At 37.3% G+C, this 16568-nt stretch overlaps 1 long non-coding RNA gene across 2 annotated transcripts in view; it reads left to right on the top strand.

Annotated features, from left to right (window-relative positions):
• The first annotated feature begins 6607 nt into the window (after nucleotides 1-6607).
• The window catches only part of LOC148644310 (uncharacterized), a 37560-nt gene continuing 27599 nt past the window's right edge, over nucleotides 6608-16568 (top strand). For both annotated transcript variants that reach the window (XR_015928672.1, XR_015928673.1), the window contains exons 1-2: nucleotides 6608-7329; nucleotides 10594-10722. This is a non-coding gene — a long non-coding RNA (uncharacterized LOC148644310). The remainder of the gene's footprint in view (nucleotides 7330-10593; nucleotides 10723-16568) is intronic.

The following is a 16568-nucleotide window of genomic DNA, read 5'->3' on the forward strand; positions in this document are numbered from 1 at the left end:
CCGGGAAAAACACACCAATTTTAAGCAGGACAGAATTAATTTCATTCCAAAAATAAGTTCCTATTTATGATCTGATTTAGTAACACTTAATCAAGTCACACAATTATGGTACAGTGTATCAGACTTTGGCTTTTTTTGAAAAATGGTCAACAAATTGGAATGTCTAACATTTGGGATTTTCCCCTGAAGAAGTAGGGGGGTAATTCAAATAAGAACAAAATCCCTTTTCTAACCACTCCTCCCGATTCGGTGTTGTGGGGGAGTTGAAAGCTGTCCCTGCAAGCTCAGGGCACAGGACAGGATACACCCCACATGGGACGTCAGTCCATTGCAGGGCACACACACACAAACACACCCACACCTAAGACCAATTTTTCCAGAAGCCAATTGAACTACCAGTATGTTTTTGGACTGTGTGAGGAAACCTATGTGTACACAGGGAAAACATACAAACTCCACACAGGTAGCACCAGAGACCCAGAATTAAACGCACGAAAACAAAAATCTTTCATTTATATGTGTATGTAATGAAACAAATCAAATGCATTGGAACAGAAACAGTGTCAAACAAAACAAAGTGTAAGAGTGTAAAAGTGTTGAATGGATTCAGCTAAATCGTTGTTTTAAAACAGTCTATACACTCTTTCAGTGATTTTGTTTTCAGTATAGAAAACACAATTATATTTGGTCTGAAACTATACAAAAGTCATGCAGGAAAAATAGTTCATTTAATTTCAGTTTGGCAATGAAATATCAAGAGTTCTTCACAAACTACAACATGTCCGAAATTCACCTGTCTGGGTGCTGTCTAGAACAATTTCATATTACCATAAGTGCTCTATTCTGACAATTTTACACTGCTTACCCTTTAAAGACAGGATAGATAATAAGCTGCTTTTGATGACATACAAATCTCTGAATGGCCTGGGACCATCTTATCTTGAGGACTATTTAGAGGAGCATCTGATCCTAAATTTCACATGCATGAGTGATAAGGCCTTGCAGTGTGACGAGAACTCTTTATCTATAGCAATTACAGTATTCTTATTAGCTTAGCAGATGTGCTCACCCCAGGTGACTTACAACAGAGAAAATTTACATTAAGTGTAAAGAACTACATTGCAGGTACAAGAAAATAAAACACATAATTAGAGAGTCATAGTGCATTCAGATTTTTAACTCACAAATAAAAACATATTTTCATCCTTGCTTTTAATTGGTAATGTAACTTCTCTTTTATTCTTGGCTTAACTGCATGTTACAATTGCTGCTGTTGTTTGCCCTTTCTTGTCTTTTTCATTTGAATTTTTTAGTTCATAATTTTAAGAAAAAAAAGTTTTAATGAATACTTTTACTTCACCTATACCAAATTCTCATTTCCATTTACAATGATGCCCAGATTTCTGCCTATTTATGCAGCACTACTGCTTCATGTGATGTGACTGAAAGTTGTATTATAGATAATATATATTTTAATTAATAATAAAAAAATATTCTAATTATTATTATTAAATATGCTTTGTGGCATTACGGCCTGTTACATTTTAGCCCTTGAGTGTATTGAAATCGATGAAGTGTGGGATTTCTGTTACCACTGCAATGTTGCCAAAGGCTTATAATAAGTACATTTCAGTGAATACTCCCATTTGTTTACATGCTGTTAGTGGTAAAGCAACCTAAGTTCTTAGTTATGTTTCCTAGTTTTTCACGACAAGAACATGTTCTTCTACACTGATTTTAATTTCAACATAGTGTTAGATCAGAATGAGAATGTCTGTGTTTTTAAATAAAAGATTTATTCCATTTAAAGTATTCCATAGAGGTTGCAATACAGCACTCTACATTACTCTTGTGTTGAACTAGTGCAGCAAGAGAATATTAATCATTCTATTTGTTTTTATCTGTGTTCTGTGTTATAGAGTTTTAAAGGCTCTGTCATGCAGCTTGGCTTTAACATTTTGTTTCCTTGACAGTGTAAAATAAATAAAAATATACATTTAGATTAAAGTGGATTACAGAGCTAAGTGAAATTACAGTATAACAGTTTCTCTTAGTGCCTCTAGGCGAAACAAAAATCCTGAATGGGCTTCTGAAATTAATTTATCTTGAGCCAGATTAATTCTCTCTTTGTCTGGTCTTGCTCTGCTATGAATGACCCCTACTCCAATTTCCTGTTGAGTCCTCAAAACCAAGAGTACTGTGCAATTTTTCTGATAAAAGATGGTATCTTATCTCTCCATCTCACTGCTTCCTCTTCCTTTTTTCTAAACTTAAAAATAATCTGGGGCTCTTCCTTGTGTGTGTCTACAGGGGCTGCTTGCAGCACGTTTGTATGTCAGTTGAACTTTTATCCTTCACAGATTTCTTTCCACGGAAGTTGGTCCTCCTCCAGATCCATACAGCTGAGCTCAGAAAACTCGCCACCCTTTTATGTTCAGGTCTGCAAAGAAACTAGTTTTCACTTTTGCAGTCTTGGGCTTTGCAGACATAATAATAATAATTGCTTACACTTATATAGCGCTTTTCTGGACACTCCACTCAAAGCACTTTACAGGTAATGGGGACTCCCCTCCACCACCACTAATGTGCAGCCCCACCTGACTTAATAGATATGTGCAAAATAAAACAGCCCAGTTTTTCTTTAGAGTGAATTGAGGATCAGAGTACAAAGGCGCGCCAGTAGTGCTGTGATTAGAATCACTGCAGGGGCCCTGGGTTCAGTTCCAGTCCTGGGGTGCTGTCTGTGTGGAGTTTGTATGTTCTCCCCGTATTTGCATGGGTTTCTTCCGGGTGCTGCAGTTTCCTCCCACGTTCCAAAGACATACTGGTGGGTTAATTAGCTACTGGGAAACTTGCGACGGACTGGCGTCCTGTCCGAGGTGTACTCCGCCGTGTGCCAGTTGCTTGATGGGATCAGCTCTGGCTTCCGGAATTGTGGCCCGGAATTGTACGAAGTGGTTAGAAAATAGATTAGTAATTGGATGTTTGGTAACATATCTAACATGCTGGCATAATTGATAAGCCTCTCCATTTTTGAATACAAAAAAATTATAGGTGAGGTGTAGCTCATAAATTAAAAAATGATCTTTTTTACTTTTACTGTTGTACTTCTCAGGACTGGTGGTGTTGTAGCTGACCTACTAGATATTCCTTGTAATCTTTGCAGTAGAAGCTTCTTTGCTGTGGTGAGCAACGTTATGCACAGATTTCAGATTAAAGCCACCAAATGTTTTTATAATCAGGTTGGTATTATTATGCTTTTGTGTCTTGCAGAAACCTTCTACCCAGCATTCTCTGAAAGCAATTACTCCCAAGCTACTTGCTACTGAGCTGCATTGAGAGAGAATATTTGAGGGTTTGTTTCCATTGGAGTGCCATGGCAGCAAATGGCCTTGACCACTGTAACTACTACATTGAAATCCGCAAAGAGTGTAAAGTGCCCTAAAAAGGTTCTACATCATTTTCACATTAGGTGCCAAATTGCTTCTTGTGCTTTATGTGACAATGTTTCAGAACTGCGTCTGTCAAGTTTATTTTTGCAAGGCTTCTTTTTCAGTGCACTGAGGCCTTGTCATAGAACTTAATCACTTTCTGTTCAGACCTCCGATTGACGTTAAGAATTTTAGAAGTGTTTTCTCATTATTTAGGGCAAACTAAATCATCTGTGATACAAAGAATTGGAAGCTGTACGTGTTTTAGTCATATACAGATATTTATTATTACAAAGAAAATCCAAAAGGGAAAATAAGAATATGTATCTGAAATATACAAAGCAGCTTCTTAATATATCCTAGTTGCTGCTGGGATCACAGAATGACTATGAGTTACTATACCACAAATTGGTTGATCATTCTGAAAATGAAATCTCGCTCCTTTTGGGAATGCATTGTCTCCACAGTATCATTTTGAAAAGGAACTTTCATAAATTAAATCACTTTAAGACAGAGTTCTATACAGTATATAAATTGTAAACATTTGTTTCACTAGTTCACATCCTAATGGCTCACCAAGGCAAATGGCACATAAACTATAGCTGTAGCTTTAATTATCACATGACACCGTGAGAAATGGTCACATAAAACGAAGCACAGTATGTGTGCAGTCAACGTGATGCCACAAGGAGAACCGTAAAGTTTCGCCATCTATTCTGAGTTATAGGTCTCTTCGCCACTGTCAGCTCTTCCCCCTAATTTTCTTTTCAAACTGATAAAAGACAGATATGCCAAGTAATAAATAATTTGAGTGGCCTCGGGAGACGAAACAAGCTGGTCCAGAATCATTCACTGAGAGGGGAGGAAACCGGAGGAATGAGGTTAATGTACATAGAGAAGGCCACACTGATAGACAAATAATTCTCTTTCAATCTATGCATCTATACATCTGTACAAAGGCTCTGGGATTCTGTCAGAGAGGCTGAAAGATAGGTCCCAAATGGATGGTGCTGATTATCGATATGGGGCCTGACACCACAGTAGAGGCCTAGCCTGTGACAGAGGCCTAACCCCAGATCTCCCTGGGGCCCTGTCAGTCAAGAGTGAGAGGTGGGAGGAAGGGAAGATGATATACTTATTGCTGAGAGACTTTGGCTCCAATTAATGACTTTCCTGCCGTATTTTTCTTTTAAACACTCTGAAGATGTTGTCTATTGATAAAAGGCAGGAATTCGCATTAGAGCCACAAAGTGCTTAAAAGAGAATTAAAGAAAGTAAAAACCCATAAAACATTTTACCTATCTGCTTTCAGACTCTGTGTTTCCTCTTCTCTGGTTTATTCCTTTTATCCCAGGTTTACGGTTTGGATTTCACAAATGCTGTTTGTTCCTACCGTCTTCCATCTAAACTACCTGTATGTGAACATTTTTGGTACCTCCATTATGCCACACCGCACTCTTCGACTGTTCTATCGGAGGAGTAAAATCTGTAGAAAGTGGGCCAAAATCTGCTACCAAAGCTGCACGTCAAACACATAGTACTGTAATTAGTTTTTCGGTCAGGCGCGGGGAGGAGACTTTGAAAAAATAAATCACTGCTGTGATCTGATATAACTAAGGATCTGGAATTGGAGGTAGGGAGGTACTGACAAGAATGTTCACAATTTGCCAAGACAGTACAGAACTTAAACAGAAATTGTAGTCTGCAATTTCCGCTTATTTGTTTAGCCACTTGACATGTAATGAGATCCACTAGGCCTTTTATAGGCTGTGCAAGCAGCGCTCAACGACTCAACTAAAAATGTGTGAGTTCAAAAATTCCTTTGCAATCATTTTGTCATTAGTGGTCAAAGAATGCCTCTTGAAGCAAGTTTATAACACCGACAAATAAGCAACGCTCTCAATTCATTTCTCAAGGGCTGAAAGATCACAGCCAACATCCAAACATCAGAAAAGACAATGCAAACCTTTAACTTTTTACTTTGTTTAAAGTCTAAGCACCTGATCACCCTGATTCTGGTAAGTTCAAGATCTACAACAGAGCTTACCTCTCTTTGAAGTGTAAGGAAGTGTATGATGTTTTTGGCTGAAAATCTCCCGCGGTATGTTCTTGGATCCTGCTCACATTTACTAACATTACTAATTTATTTGGCTGATGATTCAATCCGAAGTATCTAACATTTACACCCCTACCTTTTTTAGAGTGGAAGGTTCAGGTTCCAGCGCTGGAGAACCCACCCTTAGGCACCTGGGTCCTCAACAAAAATTCCCGGCATGGAATACCTTTACATTTATTAACAACCAGTCCATGTTGTGTGTGTGGTGCTTGCTAACCCCCAGCCCACAACATGTAACCCAGAGACGGCACATCACCAGTTTAGGAGCATGTGTTCCGGTGGACTGTCCCTGTAATTGGGTTTGCAGAACCCTTTCGGGGCTGTGATGGTACCAATGGTCCCCTTGTGGAGAAGCCTGCACAGTCCCTAAAGCAGTCTCCCTTGAAGTCTTCCCTTCATCTTCCTCTCCTATTGTCCCAATCTTTGATCTTTGATCCTGAAAAGGCCATGAGGGACAGACTGGGTGAAATCCAGTTTATAGATCTGTAAACCATTTTTGCCCGGGATCAGAACTGTCTTATCAAAGGAAAATGTGACGGAAAATGTCTCCGTTCCACTTCCCCCTCAAGGTGGTAACTGTATATTATAAAGATTATTGTTAAACAAAAACTACAGTGTTGATTTACCTGAAGCTACTGAGTGCAATGGTTGTTGGAAATGTTAGATATAAAAATAGGATTTCTTAACGATATGTCTGAAATATCTCAGATTCCTGGGGGATTGTGCAGCGGGAATGTAATAGAAATACAAAATGAAACAGGAATCCCAGCCATCGGTCCTTTTGTGAAATACCAAGCATTTACAATTCCTAAGATTCTTTTGAAATCCAACAATAACATCAATATCCTGTTAAAAAGATTAACCTTTTATATCATCCAGAGATGTCAAACTCTCTTGATAGCTTTTATTTTTATTCTCTCCACAAGTCAGCATGAATTACAGCATCGGTTTTTTGCATGTTTTTTTAATAGCATGCAATTGAGCCTCCTGATAAGAATTGGGAATGTATAAAAGCAGTTGCAACCAGGAGGCCTTTGGCCAGTTCATGTTTATCCTGCTGTTAGCAGCTTATTTAACCAAGCATTTCATCATTTATGACCTTGAATCCTTATGTATTTGCATCCTCAACATGTGTTGGTAATTTATGATGTACACCCTGTCCCGAGCCTCTTATCTTTGGTCTCAAATCCATTTTTATACAAGTACAGAGTACGTTGCATGTCAGCTTTCTGAGCTATTGCCATACTCTCAATGCTAGCTTTGCCAATCCCTTTCAGCTCTGCGCTGTGGCGCTGTTCTTCAATTAATGTAGGAGTAAACATGTGGAGCAAGCCTCTAACATATCCAAGTGTTTGGATTCACTGCCTCAGTGTGCATTTTATCTACACGTGCTTCATCCCTGGTCCTTTTCTGAAACTCTGAGAGCTTACCACATATTTCTACTACAAATTAAATACATATACTGTACATTATAGGCTTCACGACTTCTTAAAACTAAACAGCTCTTCATGTGAAGCAGGCATGTTGGAGGTTGCATAACATTATAGCAAGGATGACAACTATCTTGCATGTGGCTGATATAATTAATAGTAACTGACGGTCTGGCGTGTATCCTCTGTTGCCTAACTCACGTGTGTTTGTGCAGCTTGGTGTGTTGCAGGCAATCCTGGAGATACTTTTGACCTTAGGCTTCGTCACATCCAGATTCTCTGTGACTGATGGGTAGGCTGGCTGTTGACATCTCTCCAGAAGCAGCTCCTCTTGCGTGGCAGGCTTGACACGGTGGGGTATTTTGTGTTTTCAGCTGTAGGGTGCCATTATCCCAGGGGGAGGGGGGTGGGGAACGAACGGCATCACCCTTTTCCACCTGTCCTGTTTTCTCTGACTGTTGGCCCTGGAGACAGGCAGCGCACACAGGAGTGGCCTTCCTGTCCCAGACTCCCTGCCACACTGTCTGAGCTCCACTCTTTTGGAGCCACTTGTTAAAGATGACCCTTCCACTCCCTGTCATAAGGAAAGAGCCGAAAGAGCTCATGATTTGTCAATAATTATACACATTTTAGAAGTGGGTTAATGAAGACAGCAGTGCTTAATTGTATGTTTATACCCATATGTGCATACTCTATGTAAATAGATACAGTAGGTTTTCATTACTGGTGCACTAAGTGCTGCTGTTGAAGAGGTTGAAGTAACTGTATTTAACGGTTTGTCCCACTGCGAGACACTATCAGTTTTGAAAGTGTTAAAGATCAGACTGTTATTGTACATGAAGCCGTTACAGGATGCATCGCACAGAAGTGGAATAGAGCCTGACAGACTGTGTGCAGATGTGCTGTTTTGACATATTTTCAGATGTAAAATGATCAATTGCTTACATACTAAATTTATTTAAACATCCTGGATTAATTATTGCATCTAAAAATACTGATATGTGCAATGTTAGCCTTGGATCTACAGTATAAGAAAACTATATTGAAACATAAGTTACAAAAGTTAGAATCAGCAAAAACTAGTAATTTACTAATAATAAACTAAAATTAATCTATTAATTAATCTATTCATAACATTTAAACTCATGGAGGACTATCACATTTAGAAAACTATCACGTTTATTATATGAAATTTAAGTCTGTAATGTGCCTTACTTAACCAATTTACCTTTCAGTCTGGCTGTGTGCTTTGGGTCATTATTACGTTGGAAAGCAAATCATTTGAGCTCTGCTTAATTTCTTTATGGCATAATATGTGATAGAAAACAGGAGTACTCTGACACTAACTCCATTGAAATATTGTAGAATAAACTTAAGAGATGATTGCAGAAGATTAAGAAGAGGAATGAGTGAAAAGCAATAGATCTCAATAAACCTGTGACAGAATATCTACACTCTATGTAACTATGAATTATTTTGAAGTGGATTATGTTAATGATAAATGTTTACTGTTAGTGCATACTTTATCACATTCTCTTCTAAAAACAAAAGTACATTTTCATATAATGCAGCGATTTCCAATGAGTCATCAGTGAGCCTGTACTTCAGTCTGATTAAGAAGTCATTGTAACTTTAAACACCAGCGTCTTGTTGAAGCACAAAATGAAATCTGCTTTCTTTTGTTCCAGTTTTCTCGTGAATTCATCACATTAATTTTTCTCCCAAGCAACATAGAGTAATTACGCAAACAATAATTGCTTAATCTAAACCTCCAAGGACAAATCCCCTGTATATCTGTAACTTTTCATCTTTACACGGCACTTTGAAGAAGGGAAAGAGTTAATCATATGTAGTCTTTTTGTGTGACAGTAACTATGGGAACATGAGACTGAACTTTCCAAGAAGTGTAACAACTTGTTAAAAGCTCATCAGTTAGCTTACGTTTGATGTTTAGACAAAACAGGCTATTTAGATTGGTCGTTCTGAATCAATATTTTTTTGCCAGTTGGTGGCTGGCTTTAAGCAGCAGTATGAGGATAAAAAAATAAAAGATTTGTCAGTTCATGAGCTCAGATGACACGGTCCTAGTGCTCAGACCAGGATAATTAGAAGTGCACTTGCTGCAGCCATTTATCTCTGTGCAGAATTTCTACGTGAGGAAAACCATAACAGAGCTGGGTTTGCAAGGGCAGGTTTTCTCAGCTGTGTTGGCAGCCAGGCACCAGAAGGATGGCAGTGACTACAGCTTAGCTGCGACCAAGGGTCAATGTGAGCTACACCAGCAGAGGTCACATGGAAGCAGGAGAGGTCAGTTAAGAACAGATGTTCCCCATTTCTGAACCTAATAATCCTCCAAAAAAGCTTAAATGCCAAGTTAATAAAAGCCATTTCAACATCTGCAACCACTGGGCATTGTGTAGACCATCTAAATGTCTTCTTTTATTAAAAGAGCGGTCAGAGACCAGGGCTGACAATTTTGGAGGTGCCCCAAAAGAAGTCCCCACTCCCACTGCTCTGTCCCCAGCTGGACAGATTTTAAACAGCTGCCGGACCAGGAAGACATGCAGTTCTCTGTTTAGCAAGTGGCAATATTGTAAACCCCAGAGTCATGTCACACAAAAAGAAAATAAGACTTTAAGAATGTGTCTGTGTTTGTATCTCTTCGAAAGCTCAGGCGGTTTTGTGACTGAGCGGAACGGTCTCGTCTCATGGTTATCTGTGAGCCTGTACTTAGTCAGAAAAACAACTGCATATGAAAATATATCATACACTCCCAGATCAGATCCCACTGGGCACTCACAGGACACTTACACCAATTAAGTCTAGTCTAAGGCAAATTATACAAACAATGCAAAATAATGTTTTGTAGAAATTACAGTATGCAAACTTAATAATAACTCTTAAACACTTAAATTAAAACTATAATTTAGTTTAAAGAAAAATAAGGGAGTACAACAATAAAACACTACAATGCAGAATTTGTACGTTTTTGAAAATATAATATGCCAGCTATTGCCAAAGGCAATTTAATTATGAGCACTGGGCTAATGTGTACAAATGGATCACACAAGCCCAGGGAAATTACACCATGATGTTGTAAAATAACAGGAAAACCACCCTTCATTTTACTTAATTTTGAGCTCATATTAGTCATTGCCTTTCATTCACTTATATGCTCTAAATCTAAATATATTACACAACATAAAAAACTATATTTCACTGCATACATTCATTTGTATTGACCTACTGCACATTTCACTCTATATACCCACATACAATTTGTACAACATATTTGAGTAGTGTGTCAACATGTGCAGAAATTAATTTAAATATCTAACATGCTGGCATAATTGATAAGCCTCTCCATTTTTTAATACAAATAAATTATAGGCAACTTTGCTCTTTGTATAAGAATGACTAATTAAATAATTTTGGTTCTCCTAAATTAAAAATCTTGCAGTTCCCGGAAACATCTTTCTTTCCATCTCATCCTTATAGGATTTTTAAAGGATATTTTAAATGCTTTTTAAAAAAATGTTTTGTTCACTTTTGTGATGGAACGGAATGTGTGGAATGGAATGCAAAGTGATAATGATTTTTTTTCTTCATTATTAAGTTAACGTAGATCAACCCAAATGAGAAACAGCTGGAGGAGATCTGAAGTCCCACTCAGTTGAGAATGGAGCCTGAGTCAATCGGAAGAGGGCACAACTGGAAAAGAACTGAACGTCAGCAACTCCTCGAGGTGAGCTCACAAAGAGAAGAGGTCTTTCTTCGGGGCTTTCGCTGGGCGGTGAATAAAATGGCGTTAGACGATCATGTGAAGAGTACTGTTAAAATACAGCACACTCAGCATCAGTGAGTAATCTAATTAAGAAGCCCAGACGGGCAAAATAACAGGGCATTAACAAATAAAAAGTATTCTATCAAACACAGGTGGCTGCATAATCCTGTATTAAACAAGAGTCCATGGGGTATTTAAAAAAAGATTGCGGCATCCGAGGAATAATATTTAAACGTTCCCCATTGTAAAACAATATTCGAGGACACTCGAAGCATATACTGTATGCTAATAGCTTGAGAATTTTGGTCATTTTGGTACTATTCCTCCCTGTGACTAGCTTTATATTCAGATGAGAGAAATATTCCTCTGACGTACAGTATGTTAGCACAGTATAGTGTCTGAATTCTGAAACGTGATACTTTGCCTTTAACACGGTGGACCTATTTTGTTGGAGGGTGTTGTATGTTAACGTGGGGAGCCATTAGCCATACTGCTTTAATGAAGGCTAGTTCTTGTGAAATTTAAGGGCCAATTTTAAACAGAAAAACATTAGGTATAGTACGAATATAGAAAAACAAATGGATGATGATCCTGAAGAAGGCTGTATTCCGTTATGAGAACACCTTAAGAGCTCTGCAATCCACAGATGGAGCACTTTGTTGAGGGGCTGCTCCTTATCCACCATTTCGGTTCATTAATTTCATTCAGCTTTTTTTTTTTAAGGAAAATATTCTAACTGCTCCATCACAGTTTAGCTTAACTGTACCGAGCAGGTTAAGTCAAGCAAATAAAGTGAATCAGTACATGAAATATTAATACACACCAAAGCTTTTGAATGTAAAACGCTTTTCAGCATTTGTGGTTTCTGACTTGCTTGACACAGGTACTTTATTTTGCTGCTTTTTAGTTCTGTTTTCTGGGGTGCAGTTTTCAGCACGAGGGCGATTGTGTATGTTGGGAGAGCACTCTGAGGTCGAGGTCTGTTATGAACGGCTGATATGAATTTATGAATAATCGCTTTAGTTCACCTTGGGCTTCAAGAGCAATCATTTTAGATGACCTTAACACCTGGGACTGTCCCTGGTCATTTACAACAATGCTTTCTGCTGCCCATGGGCACAGTATTATTTTCACAGAAATACGTGCAGAACACACAGAAATGTGTCGATACATTTAATATAATACGTAACGTTCCAATTGAGTAAAAGCAAAACAAATACACAGATGTAAAAAAAAAAAGAAAAATAAAAAAACTTGCTTTTCCTTCAGGCTACTATTGAGCTTGGCAAAAGGGTTCAGTCCTTCTTAAAGTAGGCCCGTTGTGTGTTTTTATTGAATATATTTTTGGCAGGGTGCTTTATGTACTTGAGGTTTCAGATAATTTGTCTGATGGGAAATTTGTTACTTGATTTCACTCAGCGGGATGCCTGTGTATGTATCTCATTTAAGAGGTCTGCTTCTAGGACATGTAGCAAGAAAGTGTCCATGTAATTTAATTTTGCCTGCCTTAGTGGTATTGAAATACAGTGATTTCAGCCTTGAAGTTGCCAGTCTTTATTTATTGTGTTAAATATACTGTATATTAGTTTTTCCAAGGTTTTTTTTTTTAATTGAGCTTTATCAACATCTTCCTTTTAGCTCATCACACCATAATATATGTGACACTGCTAATGAAACATTAGGGTCTCCGGGTATATAAGGAGAAATATCACACAAGAGAAATATAAATCTCAGATCCACTGTTTTAAGCCAGGATAAGAAGCTTCATTTTTTATTCTTTCATTGTCATATTTTAGAATGTGCATTCCTAGACATGCTGCTTTTCAAGAAAAGGTATTTTTTAAAGATTTATTTTCACTGTTATCTACAGGAATGTTACTGTCCTGAGGCGAGTTACAAAAATTTTCCACAAGTAACTTTTCACTGATGGTTTTCACTAAGTTGCCATAACTGGTGCTACTTGTTGTTTTTCTTTGCTTTATTCTTCAAGCAAACATTATAAATACAATATTATTATTATTATTATTATTATTATTATTATTATTATTATTATTATTATTATTATACAGTAGGTGCTATGAAATAGATACTATTAGCTAACAATGTAAGTAAAATTTGGATTTATTGCAATGTGTCCCGTTAAGTATTCAGATGGGAGTCCTTGCAGAAGGTGGGCATTGCTTTTCATTTGCAGTAACTTAATACTAAACTGCGGGATTTTGGCATTGAGGACCCTTTAGAACAGTCATCTGTAAATTCTTTCTCCTTGATTATTTACTAATAGAAAAGGCTATTCTTGACCTTCAGAATGTTCTTTTCTTTTGGCTTAGCTGCCACCCTGGAGCTTAATAAGGGCTAAAGTATAACACCTTAAATATGTGCTCAAAGGGAGAGCCGAGTTGTGCTTAATCCACCCTGAGCTGCAGGCCCATGGCTAACTCAAGAGGGGAGGGCATCTGTCTGGAACAGATGAAGTGCTGCCTTCTCTAACTGTTGCAGCAACTGCACAATAATGTCCCACTTGACTCTGTGAGGTCTTACGTAGTTGTTGCAATTAAAATACAACACGATACCCCTCCATGAAAACCGATACTCTTGTCCGTCTTCAGCGATTTCCAACAGTTACAGCAAAAATGTCTCCTTTTTTTCCCCACATTGTTCGCCTTATCAATGGTTCTATTGTTATTCTCTTAAAAAGCTGTTTTTATCTGCATTGTACTCTTCATTTTCAGTTACTTAAATTAAATGTCATTAATACATTTTAAGTCTTCAATGCAAAAAAAAAACAATCTAAACACGCATATAGTATACAACATTGATTTGTGTTGAATTTGTATTTTTGAAAATGGTAATCCCGTTAATAAAAGAACTTGGAGAGTCAAAAATATTTTTCTGGCAGTGTTATTCTAAAAAGGATGATGGTGACCTACAGTATACATCTAAAAGAAGAGAAACATCTTAAAGTTCATACAAAAATCTTAAATGTTAATTATATTCCGGTCCTAAATTTCATGTTTGTTCCCCTTTGTGCTTGCTGGCAGAATTATTTTTGTCTTTCGTTCTATCTGAAGTTGGTACTTTCTTCAAAAGTGTTCTACGGTGAACTAGAAAGGATTGTGTTTGGATTTTCTACAAATATATTGGACTTAATAGTGACACATGTCTGCTTAAATATATAACATTAATATACTGTATATGTATGTGTTTGTGCATATATTTGTATCTTTTTTTTTTGCTTTAAATACATTAAGATGGTCAGAGAGTGTACCTAAAATTCTATGATTTTGATATACTGTAGTCTGATTTTTGCACACTGATATAGCTCTGTGCTCAGATCTCTTCATCATATAATATATAATAAGAGATTTATTTTATATAGAGAAAGCATGTGGTTGTGGGAAATTCAAACCTTTTCCAGAATTTTCAAGTTCTGAAGGTTTTGGAAGCATTTTAATTAAAAACACTTTTAAAACAAATTTAAACTAAAATGTCAGATTAAACTGGTTTGAGGCTTTGTTTGATAAGTATATTTTTAAAAAGGAGCACTTCAGAATGTGTATTCCTAAAAAATAAAATCTGAGCCCAAATAGAGCAATACATTAATGTAAATACGAAACTCATAAATTGAATTCATGTATAAATCTGGGTATTATAATGGGGTAAATGTAAATTCCATGGCTTTCCAGCCTTCTGGAACAGTCCTGACTTGCAATGGATTTAATTGTTAATAACAGTATTGCTTTGCCTTAAAATATATACTTACATGTGGAAAGTGGTACCCATTTAAAACAGTCCAGGCACTCATGAAACATTACTAAATTGACCCCAGTGACAAGCAAAGTTTTAATCGGAAATGAATTTGTAACTAATTCAACCTGTACACTGGTGACTGTGGGATTTCAGACATAATCGGTTCCAGACAGTAATGCTGATAGATGTCAGAGGGTTTTCTTTGTACAGCCCATAAAGATCTGTCATAGCAGTAAATGTAGTCTTTATTACTTTAACAAAACAGCTTTATGTATGGCACTAATATTAAACTTCTGGTGTCTGACAAAGGCAAATTACTGTTCTTTCAGCCCCCAGTAACAAGCTCAATTTCATTTGACTGGGAATAAATGTATGTAAATTGAAGTCTATCAATAAAATTACCCTTTGAACATACTGTAGCCAGTTACCATTGCATGGTGCTGTTAGAAATATAGTTTTACAAAGAAAGTGAAAGACCTTTTCAATGCTAGTACATAAAATATCATGGAAACTACTTAGTATGCAACATTCTATACCAAAACGTCCGTGTTAAAGTTTTTTGGAAACATTGACAAGAATCAGTAGACAAAGCACCAATTCGCATCAGCAGTCTCATTTCCTTGTCCTGGAAGGCAAGGGTCTTAATTAAGACACTAAAAACTGATCCAGGTCAACCTGGAAGATCTACAGATCAACGAAGAAACAGGACTGGACAGCCATGAACTAGAATCATATTCCAGTTTCAGAGGATTTTTGCCTTTTATTCTATAGTTTCAGTTTTTGTGTTTCTTGTAAGGGACTGTTTTCAGTGTCACTTTCAACACAGTCGAAATCTTAACACCTGAGTGTTCATTTCCCATACGATTTTATGAGAACAGCAGTCTGATATTTAGTCTATAGTTCTCTAGGCAGATTGTTGTTGTTACTTAAAGAAACGCTTGCCCATGCCTTTTTTCTATGCTTAGGATGTAAAAGACAAGCCACCTCTCTTTAATAAAAAAAAACATGGCTGTGCCTTAAACACTTATTGTAAGAAAATGTGAAATGCAAATTGAGCTTTTAGGTCCCTATCCATTTCTAGCCCTAAAGTTAATCCGTCCCCAAAAATTCCACACGAAATTGCAAGATAGGACTATCTAGCCATTAAAGGTGTACTGTATATATGGGATCGTACTTAAAGTATACATTTTACTTTGATGGAACATTAACACAAACAAAACTTTCCATCCCTCCATTTTCTAACCACTTCTTCCAATTCAGGGTGGCGGTGGGGGGGGGAGCCGGAGCCGATCCTATCACACAGCAAGCAGGATCCATCCTGGATACGGGGCAGGCACACGGACACCCACACCAGGGTTAAGAGAGGCTGAGGTTAGGACTTGTAATTACATGAAACTTTGGCAATGGACCAATTCCTTTTTCTCTCTCCTGGTAGGGCTCGGTCTGTTCTAAATAGAAGATTATATTTGTGTTCAAGTTAAGTTCAAACTAGAGCTCAAGCCTATATATATTGCTCTTTGTTTGAATCATTGCTGTTGGATCCAATGGAGGTTTTGGCTCTTGATTTTATTACGTCTGGAGCTAAGGCCATTTTAACTTGCAAAAGTCAAAGAAGAATAAAAAAACAGTTTCCGGATCTTGTGTTTTGAACCTAAGGCTATTGTACATTGCTTTTCAGTATTGTCCCAATGCAGTTATCATCTCTGTATACAGTATTTATATTCAAACACTCTTCATTATTTAGCTTGTTTGTATCAAAAGCAAGCAACTTTAATGGATATATTAATTGAAAAACATTAATATGGGTAACATCTCACCCTTCATTTCCAGTGCTTTCAGCTGTTGCTGTGTGTGCTGCCTTTATCACACCTGCCAAAATAAGCTCAAAGTCTTGTTAGTCTCTGAGGGACCACGCGTTTTAATAATTCACCTTGTTTCAGTGACAGCTAAATGTGTTTTATATCACATATGAGTAGTTGATGTTTATGAAAATGTAATAAAAATGGGTTTTTAGCCAATGCAAACAGTGAGACTACTGTACCAGTGTTTGGCTCCAG

Source organism: Lepisosteus platostomus, chromosome 20 (genome assembly GCF_059453375.1).
Source record: "Lepisosteus platostomus isolate fLepPlt1 chromosome 20, fLepPlt1.hap1, whole genome shotgun sequence".
NCBI classification, from domain to species: Eukaryota; Metazoa; Chordata; class Actinopteri; order Semionotiformes; family Lepisosteidae; genus Lepisosteus; species Lepisosteus platostomus.